Source organism: Haliotis cracherodii, unplaced genomic scaffold, assembly GCF_022045235.1.
Source record: "Haliotis cracherodii isolate W230 unplaced genomic scaffold, xgHalCrac1.p SCAF_12, whole genome shotgun sequence".
Taxonomy (NCBI): Eukaryota; Metazoa; Mollusca; class Gastropoda; order Lepetellida; family Haliotidae; genus Haliotis; species Haliotis cracherodii.
This window is the reverse complement of record NW_027266267.1, coordinates 9673509-9684812: the sequence shown is the minus strand read 5'-3', so window position 1 is coordinate 9684812 and position 11304 is coordinate 9673509. Positions and strand designations below refer to the sequence as shown.

Sequence of the window (11304 nt, the reverse complement as noted above, 5' to 3'; positions counted from 1 at the left end):
TGCTTCTGTAATGTTTGTGAGAGAGAGAAAGCGTTTTTCAATCACAGAATTAACGAATGACATTATATGATGAAAAGGTTATCACGCCAAGGCTCGCTAAATACAATGTCTATTCCTGATGCAGGATATTTACCATCTCCAAACACACTCGCGTGATAACCTCTATTAACGAAATGGGAGAGATTCAAACACAATGATCGAATTGTGCGCAGTTTGTAAAACCTGCTTGTAAAAAAGATCATCGAATTAAGAATGGCATCAAGATAACTGCTAATCTTTACAAACTTTCAAGAATGGAGTGGGCAGGGCGTCTTGAATCAGGCACTGGCGTCACGTCATCTTTAATGGCGAATCGACGTTTCTTCTCTACGGAATTCCCGTGTCGTGTTTGGAGACATGCTCTTGAACTAAGAGCATTGTACCACAGTCCATCACGACATGGTGGTGACTTACAGACGTTGTGCGCATCACCTTCCACGAGTTTAAATATCTCGATGGTCGACACAGTCGGATGAGTTATGGAGTTTTGTTTGATCACCCTTTACACGGTCGTCAAAATTCCATGTGATTAGAGAGAACTGACTTTCCATAACATTCCTGTGACCCTACATGTCTATTACGGTCGTGTAAAATGTCAAGGTCACTGTCAAGTCATCGTCACCCCTTGCAATAATATTTGAGCTTTGTGAAGATGGTGATTGAAGAGTTCTCACAGTAGCAATTGTTACTGGATATATACTCACCGACAAAAGAATCGCGAACCACAGAAACATAGAGAAGTATGGGCGTTAAGACGAAATGTTACAACTCAATGGCAAAACTAACAATGAATCAAAGTGTTACCACGGAGTGGCCTTTTCCTTATCACGATGCATCTCGAGTTTTTGTGACGTTCACACTGTATACTAGTATGTTCGTTTGTAAATCAAACCAATCCAATATGAATAATTCTTCATATATTAACTAACAACTGTAGTATTCGCGTTTCTCTTGTCGGGGAGTGAATAATAGCCTGGCTAGTTACTTAATTTGATAATTCCATGCAAGTTGTTACTGATACCTGTCAGAGGAGTTATTGTCAATATAAAGGTGTCCATTTTTTATATATATTTTTTTAGTGGCAGATGTTGATGTTTCCGTTTCAGCATGCAGTGCAAACTCTTTGTTAGGGGACTCGTAGTCTCAACCACCACTGCTTACAATTAAAGCATGCTGATGTGATACCCGATACAAAACGACGATAATCCGGCATATGCAGGATATACTCAAGGTGTATTTAGCTCTGGTCAATTAACTAAATCATTCATTAATGAGGAAATTCGTCTGTCTGGTCGATTCCTTGAAAAACGCAAATGTCCGGGTTAGCGGGATATTACCGTCGCCATATCGTATTATTACCAGGCATCACTCCAAATGAAACTATTTAGAAGAGCAATTATTGCTTTCCGTTAGAAGTAACAACACCACATTGGGTTGAAAAGGAAATATTTTACTTTACTTGTGTTGCCGTAGCAATCGCATGAACAATTTAGAAATGTCAGAGGTTTTACGAAACGTTTCCTGTCAAATTACAGATATGTATTTGAATTCATCATAATTTAATTTCAGTAATTGTGCTCTCGTTTTAACAACATTATATCTGAAAGGAAAATGTGTGCGGATGACGATTAAAAGTATTATTATTCATAAACACGTTCCTTGATCATTTCAATGTCAATAGAATATTTGGATAAAAGTATTATGTATTGAAATAATCCTTTGCACCAAGGTATCGACTTCCCGGGTTGTGTTGTATTTACCTTGTTTCATTTTCCTGGTGAATGCAGTATTACACAAATCTTGTATTCCGTTTATTCAATGTCTCCCACATTGTAAGTTTAAGATAGCTATGTGTTGTCACGGTGTATGACTAACTGGTAATTGTCAAGGGGGCACAATTGGCCCAGTTGTCTAAGGCGCCGCGATTCGCTGTGCAAAGTTGCGTCCCTTGGGCCTCCCAGAAACCTATTTCGAATCCCGGTTCGCCCCGATTTTGCTTGTAGGTTTGTCAGCACGATACCCGTGCTCGTTGGTTTCACCGAAGTGGTAAACGTCTGAGACCTGTATCCCTTTAGGATTTTCTCCCACATGATGCTGACACGCCGTGATACTGTTAAAAGCGTCGTTAAATCCAAATCACTCACTCGTAATTGTCAAAAAAAGGAATTTATAGCATGCAAGTGAGTGAGTGAGTTAATATTAAAAGTCACATCGGCATTGTTTCAGCAATATCGTGACTTGAGCAAGTTATGCATTTATATAATATATTAAGACCTGTCGTCAAAGGACAGTATAACAACTAGCAAAATATCACAGATTCTAATCGTAAAACTAGTTTTAGAACAATAGAATTTTCAGATTATAACAGACGACACAATATAAAAACGGGCTATAGATCATCAGCAACTGAAGGCAGACCACCACACTGGGGACCATGGGGACTTACAGCGCCTTTGCTACCTGCATGGACCCCAGCAAGATTTACATCATACCCTCAGCAACTGGCGATTGTATGCAAAGTTAGCCACAAGTAAAAATACAAATATTCTACGTTTAAAACACTAGTAGCCAGAAATATTCTTTGAATAACATGGACTTACAATATCCTCTCAGGGGGACAGTAATTTTACACTACGTCAACCCCCTTTGAGGATACGGCCAGTAACAAACTCAGATATAATTTCGTTCTACCAATTTGTAAAAGGTCATTCATTTTATACAATACATATTATCAAAATTTGTTGAACAATTATATCTCTTTTAAAAACCCAATAACTAAATGAGAATTAATATTATAAAAAAGATCCTTGAGAGATGATGATTTGAAATATTTATCCCTTGTGATGGCAAAATCAATACAGTCAAGCAAGATATGGTTGACCGTGCTTCTCTCATCACAAGGGATGCAAAATGGAGGATCTACACCCTTCAACAAATATTCGTGAGTTTATCTGCTATGGCCAATACGACATCGTTGAAAATGACCTCCTCAAATCTGGACTGATAACCCAAGAAGGTATAACCGATATGTGGTTTAATTTCATATAATTTATTGATACCTACCTGGGTGTCCCACTTCTTTTGCATCAGATCATGGATGTAAGATCTAATTATAGGTTTATAATCACTATATGGGATCAGAAGTGGTGTCACAGATTTGGTGAGTGCTGCTTTTGCAGCAGCATCGGTCATTGTGTTACCAGTGATACCAACATGGCTTGGTAACCAACAAAAGACGATGTCGTACTGGCCAGTAGCAAGATCATTATGTAGTTCTATTATTTCTCGTAAAAGTGGATATTTACAAGATATATCAATAATTGTCTGAAGACAGGAAAGTGAATCAGAAAAGATAATGAACCGTTTTTGTTTTGATTGGGTATTCATATATTTGAGAGCAGTTAATATTGCCTGTGATTCTGCTGTAAAAATGGAACTGTCATTCGGTAATCTAGACGATATGGTTCTGGATTCAATAACAGTGTCGCTGGCAACAGCGTCACCATCCTTGGATCCATCTGTAAATATGGACTTGTAAGTATCATAAGTGTTCCTTAATTCATTTTTTTTTGTTGATAAATTAGTTGATTTGTTTCAGATTTTTTTAATTTGGTTAATGTGAGATCGACCTCTGGCCTTACCATTTGCCAAGGAGGTGATGAAAACAGTTGAAAGGGAGCTATATCTTGCAGTTTAATATTAGCGGCAGACCTGGCAGACTGGATTCTGATTCCAAGTGGTGGAACAAGAGACGATTTTTTATCATAAATATCTTGGTAAAGAGGATTAAAGACGCAATTAAAAGCTGGATTTGACTGATAAGAATATAATTTAGTGACATATTGTAACGATAATTTCAGACGGCGTTGTTTAAGAGAAGGTTCATCCACTTCTACATACAGACTGTGAATTGGAGACGTCCTGAAGGCTCCAAGGCAAAGCCTCAGGCCCTGATTATGGATAGTATCCAGTTTTTTTTAAATTCATTTTGCAGGCTCCACCATAGACGATGGAGCCGTAATCAAGTGACCTGTATAAGTGTAAGAGGGTTGTCTGATCCCCTCCCCACTTTGAATTTGATACAACTTTCAACAAATCTAGTGCCTTCAGACTTTTAGCTTTAAGTGATTTAATGTGTGGTAAGAAAGTTAAATGGCTATCAAAGATGAGTCCCAAGGATTTGGCCTCTTTTACAACTTTGATAGGAGCGCCATTCAAAAATATTTCAGGGTCTTTATGCGGCTTATATTTTCTGCAGAAGTGTATACAGTTGGTTTTAGATTTAGAAAATGTAAACCCGATTTCGAGAGACCACTTGTGAATTTTATTGAGACAGATTTGTAACTGCTCCATGAACACACCTACTGTTAAGAATATCATTGTAAATAGATTCACGATTTCCTTTATCGGAGAATCCGATGCCACTATCACAGACCATCGAGGGATGTCATCAGGTGTGACGTCAATGTTCTGTATTCAACATAGTTATACATTGTCTCTAGAATAATGTCAGTAAAGCATGACACGAGGAGGTGTCCATACATGCAAGCCCTTGTTTATACATACTGAAAAGACTTATTACCTATGTTATTTGAGTAGCACAGGGGACGCATGTAATGTGTCAGAACACGTCTGTTGTGTTTGCCTTCGTTAACTGACAAGTGTGTTGTCTGAAGGATGATCAGTTATAGGCCTAAATATGGTCATCTGAATATCCGTATAAAACAAAGGGACATCGTTTGATTTATGTTAACCTAAAAGTAATTGGAAACTGTTTGCACTTTTTCATGTATATGTAGCATTTCAAGCTGATGATATCATTGTATTGCTCCCAAGACAATCCGGAAGACAACATGTACGACGTCTATTTCGATGGCAACTGCAATGAAATGTAACCGCTAGTGCTTGCTCTTTGTTGATGTTATCAAATATTCACACAAACACACACACACGCGCGCACGCACACACACACACACACACACACACACACACACACACACACACAGATAAACGATACAAGTTACCTGCCTTATTTATGTTTGAGTCATATGACGTACTGCTTGATCATGACAAAAATGATACTAACTATTCTGCTGGAGCTCGTTTACACCTTCAGGAGTAATATTCCACTTGTGTTTACCACAGACAAAAACAAGTGTAAAGTTCCAGAAGTGTGTTTGTCACATTAATGGGTACACTTTTGGGCAGGTATTTGATGGTAGCGTTTCTCCCAGTATTACATATCGTATGGGTAGCACTCCCGACCTGTAGTGTTAGGTTATAAACTTCAGAACAATGATAGTCTCGAATGTCTACTGTGAGGGATATTCTGTCCCCCAGATTCATTGAATCAGCATCCACATCACTGGCTTGACCGAGGGAATCTCTAAAACATCATTTTTTTCATAATTGTATACATATGCGAATTCCACAACTTACATTTAGATCATTATTGTCACATCTATATCAAGTAATGACATCAGTTACATTTTAGTTACAATAAGTTTAGTGGTGTAATAGATCTAAAATTGAATATCCTCCTTTAGTTACAAAGACTTTGAATTATTAACCTTAACGAAACAGGTCTATAAGATTGACCTTCTGTTTGAACATTTTAAGTATATCGGGATTATTTAAGTTGGTTGGTTGGTAGCTGGCTGGTTGTTTAACGCCACACTCAGCAATATCCCAGCTATATGGCGGCGGTCTGTAAATAATCTAGTGATTAGTATCATGAGCATCGATCCACTCAATTGGGATCGATGACATGCATCAACAAATTCAGCGAGCCTGACCTCCCGATCCCGTTACTCGCCTTTTACGACAAGCATAGTCGGCTTTTACGGCAAGCATATCGGACTATGTGTAAAGATGCATAAAGAATAATCAGTCTCTTATAGCTTAGATTATTTCACAGTACCCTGTGTTGGATACTTTCATAGATGACATGTGATGTGTATTATCCTACTAGCTCGTTGAGTCCATTTGCTCATAATATCCATCACTGGTTTGTTTGATCGACTATGTACATGCAGGAGTTATATAGCTGGAAAGTTGGTGAGAGTGACGCAAAACAACAACCAATTTATGGATAATGTGTGTCATATATTCATCTGCTTGAATGCAGCAATGCATGGGAGGCATTGGTGATATCACACAAAGTTAACTCTTTACATTCCATTCATACAACGGTGGTTCAGGCTATCCTCACCTTTTCTCAAACAAATGGTATCATCACTATTTGGTAATGATTCATAATCTCCGGGTCACTGCAACTTGATAGCAGTCAGCATTTCCCTAACGATGGGCTGCTGTGTATTCTATTGGTATGTGACGTCATTGGCGTCACGTTTCTTGTTGTGACGTCATGCTATATTTTGATATATGCTAATTGTGAATGAATGCCCTCCGTTATGTGGTTTTAACGCCCTGGATGGCGAGTTATTTTTCAGACTTTCATTGTATATAAGTTCTGAAAATTGAACGTTGTGCAGGAAATGGGCTCGTGCGGCACTGGGTCCACCTCAGACCATAAAATGACGCTGGGATGTAGACTACTAAATTTTCTACCCGATTCAAATTTAAAGTAAAATTAACTGCAAATATTAAACTGGTTTGAAAAACAGACAGGGATAAATGTTGTCTGGTATTTTGTAATGCGTTAATAAACAACACATTTCGCCACATTTTATCGTACGCCCATAAAAGTATTTCCCAACGATTAATTGTAATTAAACATCTGTATGGAAACTGTGTGAACAAAATACTACCTCATATCTGAAAGACATAATGATATTTAAAATGGATTTGTATGCTGTTGTGTTGACTTGACAATATCATGATAGCTTGTTAAAAATGATGAAAATCGAATTTCAGATATGACGGCAAAAGACGATAGAGAGAGGTAAACATAGGTCTTAAGAAAGGGGAGCATGACACTGCTGTGCTTTGTGCCTATAAAAAGCTGTGACAAAGATAGTATATGTTCGTATTTGTTTGTTCGCCAGGTGACAAACTATTAAATCAGAAATATCGATATTGAAACCGTATATATTTAGGACTCATGTGCCACGTATCACGAATTACTGAAAAGCTGACATCATTTTGTTTGACGTCATAAAATACTGTTTTAAAAAAATATACATATATATATATATATATATATATATATATATATCACCATATTTTGTGAACATTCTGATTTGTAAAACATAATTTGACGCTTTTACTACATACTATTAGATCACTGTGTTAGCCATGTAAATTATGTATTAAACAGCTAAACAATTAGATAGCTTGACTATGCGTCTTAATTGGACAAGGCGCGCACCTTTTAGGCATACAATTACAAAAACCAAAAAAAATTATTTTAAAACAATCAAATATATATTTAATATTGGACATGTATTCGTTTATTATTATGTGGTTTCTTTCTTTTCATCTCGTCTCAGTATTATACAATAAAAGATGCAAAAAAACTCCTTCTGTATGAAGTTATCAGGATAATCGTATACGTTCGGCCAAAGGGGTACATGGCCTAGCTTCAAAAGGATACATTAAGTATGATATCACTATCGTTGGTCGACTTTTACAAAATGGCGTTTTCACTGACAGCAGTACGCGAGCAGTTTAATGAAGGACTTTCGTTGATTCAGGGAATGTATGTACATAAGTATGGCATATGCGTATTGAGATTTCTGTAACCAAGAGTTACAGTCCGACATGCAGGTAAATACCGTGCGTGATTTTGCGTCATTAATGGTGTCACTCGACCCTTGAAGATCCAGGGTAGAAAGGTTATCAGCCACCCATTAAAGGCGACTATGATTGTCGTAATTATTGGAGGCGAATAACGGGATCGAGTGGTCAGACACGCGGATTTAGTTGATGCATGTCATCTTGTGTGGATCGATGCTCAAGATGTCAGACACTGGATTCTCAGGTCCAGACTTAATTATTTAGAGACCGCCCTCATAAAGTTAGAAAATTGCTGAGTGCGGCGTTAAACAACAAAGAAACAAATAAAACAAGGTGTGAAGCAAGACGGAAACTTTGACAATTTCTGCTGAATTTACCAAATTATTGTAAAGTATCTATTATTAATGCCCAAATTCGTGCTGCGATCCTCTTCCCATGCATATTCTTAAAGAAGTGTGAGCCACTGTATGCAAATAGGAGAAAATGCTACCCTTGTGAAATCTAAAGTTTGCTTTGTTTACATTTCAATTAAGTACAGTTTTCGAAGAACAGAGTTTGCTTTAACACCTAATTTATTTGACTTTATTTCATATGTATTTGTATATGTATAGAATAACCCATTCGGTACGAGTGATTACGGAAAATATGTCACGAGTGAAATTAATGTTTTTTCACGTTCACATTGTCTTGTTCTACTGTAGATTTCAGTATAATTATTGTTTCATTCATTATAATGATTTTATTAGTGTTTCTTCTCAGGTGTAATACATGTCACTATAATTTATCTCCTCATAATCCTCACTCGTGATAACATTCTGAAGTTGGCCCACCTCTGGGCGAATTAGACACTAAGGTTACTTAATTATAATATTAACAGTTTGTGATGATCATACACACATTGTTCTGTCAGTAGAATGAAATGTGAAAGAAATATGTTTTTGAAATGAAATAAGTATCAAATCCATGACTTCAATGTAAAAGTAATCACTGTCAATGTCAGGAAATGTACACAAATTAATTAATTGCTCCCTGAAATTATTGGTGACAATAATATTTAAAATTATTACTTAAAGTAGTATAAAATTATTGGATTTCTTTTCAATTTAACTTACCATGTGTGATTGTGGAATTAAACATATTTACTTTTGTTTAAAAACGAATTTAAGTGAATATTTGAAAAGATGGAAGAAATGAAAATGATATGTTTGTTTGGTTGTTTGGAAAAACAACAACAACAATTGTATGGTTTGAAGCAGTAACACCACCATCTCTCCAATATAACACCTAGAAAATGGTTGACCCATTCTAGAAGATCATTAATAGAGATAATGAAAATATATTTCCACTATTTCAGTTTCACCAACATTGTCTGTAGATGGCAAAGGGCAACTCATGATGCATTCATGCTGTCCAGGAGCAACATTGGCACCAAATTAGAGCAGAATCCTTTGGATGGATGGTTGCTCGGTGACTCTGGGTATAACAACATTGATATGTGAAAAATAACATCAACATAGTAGTTTTGATTGTAAATTGTAACAGTTTATTTAAGCAGAATACCTTTTAATAAAGAAATATGTCACAGTTTGGAAATGCTCTGATAAATTGTCAGTTTTCAAATAAATTAATTAATAATGATGACATTAATGTTGCAGTGAACGAAAATAAAAACCCATCAAACACAGTCACATATTCTGCAAACATTTATATATACTTTACTAAATAGATATGCCTGTCGGCCATGGCTCCTCACGCCTCTTTCAAACCCACAAACACCACCAGAGGATAAAAATAACCGTGCCCACTGCAGAACCAGAAACACCGTTGAGAGGGCTTTCGGGGTGTTGAAGTCTAGATTCCGGTATGTATAGCAATAATTACGTAGGCCAAAACAATGTAGATTTTAAAGTTTTTCTTTTAAAAAACATTAAATTATTTCTTTTAAATGTTTAACATTATTCGTGTTTTATGGAGTCTATAAGTAAAAAAAAATTCATACATGATTGATATATGAACTGAATTGCCACAAGATAACTTTGCAATCTCTTGCTGTGGATATATAAGATATGAAAATGTGTATAAATATTACAGCAAGATAACATCTTCATATATTTGAGCACAAGTTAATTCAAATATTATTAAAAAAAAAAATTATTGTACTATTGTGACTTACAGTTGTCTGGGGAAAACTACAGGGTGTTTGATGTTTACCAGCAAGAGATGCCACCAAGTAGTGTATGCTGCAGCCCAGCTGCACAATATGTGCCTTGACATGAACATACCACTGCCACCTTCCCAGGCTGATGAAGTTGCCAGTGATGACACAGTATATCATGGACCTATTTGTGATGGGTTTCAACTAGGCATGGTGTATTCCGCCAATTTTTCTCAACACAGTGAACAATACTGAACATGTGAAAAAATTAAATATTCTGACATGAACTGAAATGTTTCTTCTAAATAGTGAGTGAGTGAGTGAGTGAGTGAGTGAGTGAGTGAGTGTGTATTTATGCCGCTTTTCGCAATGTTCCAGCAAGATCACAGCGGGGGACACCAGCAATAGGCTTCACACTTTAAACCCATTCAGTGGTTGAGGTGGTGGTCCGCCTCCTGTTGCACAAATCTCTCTTTTTAGTGAGGCAGCCTTCCTTCTTGCTTGGCTTCTGAATACCAGATTATATCACAGTTTGAATTTGCAAGAAAGGAAATTGGATTAGTCTCAATGTTAAATAAAAGTATTCCATCAACGCTTGACACTCTTAGTATTTTATATGTTTTCATATAGTAAGCAAATTTGTCTAAACATAGGCAATTCAAAATTAGTTATTGACAGGTTCATATCAGCCAGAAATATGTCAGTTGTTTTTTTTACATTAATTGATGGTGCTAAAAACATTCTTGAATATTTATATTTATTATGTTAACAGTACTGGGTTCATTTTGTTTTATCAGATATGGCCAATGCACTTATTTAATGTCAGTCCATTTCTTCTTGATCTCCTTCTCATCGCGTTTGACCAAGCTGTTGGCACAGATTCTATTAAAAAAATCACATAATGTCACCAAATAATATATATATAAAAATGTAATACTTAATTACTACACATTGTACAAATTGATACCTATGTACTATATATATAATGTATGACGTTATATATTGGATAATTATTACTTGCATAAAAAATAATATTTACACAATTTTTATCATAAGGCAGAGAGAGAAGAATTACTTGATAAAATGTTTGTACATTTCTTTTCTATTTCTCAGCTCATGTTAGCATGGGTAATATAAATCCTAAACAAATTATTACAAAAAATACGATAAGGCATAATGTTTGGCTCGATAATGATACGTGTCCCCGAAATGCAACTAGATGTTACAAAATGTAAACACGACTCATGGGAGGAATCGGGTATTCCCCTGACTATAAATATAACTGTCGCCTGACAAATAACAAGGGAAAAAAGATCGTGCATGGACCTATACTGAGTTTGAGATTTACTCTACATGTAATCACATATATATGACACACTAAACAGTGGTAGCTTAATTATTCTTGCTTAACG

At 36.1% G+C, this 11304-nt stretch overlaps 1 pseudogene; it reads left to right on the top strand.

Moving 5' to 3' along the window:
* The first annotated feature begins 9065 nt into the window (after positions 1 to 9065).
* On the top strand, positions 9066 to 10137 carry LOC139457523 (putative nuclease HARBI1; annotated as a pseudogene).
* Positions 10138 to 11304: the final 1167 nt, after the last annotated feature.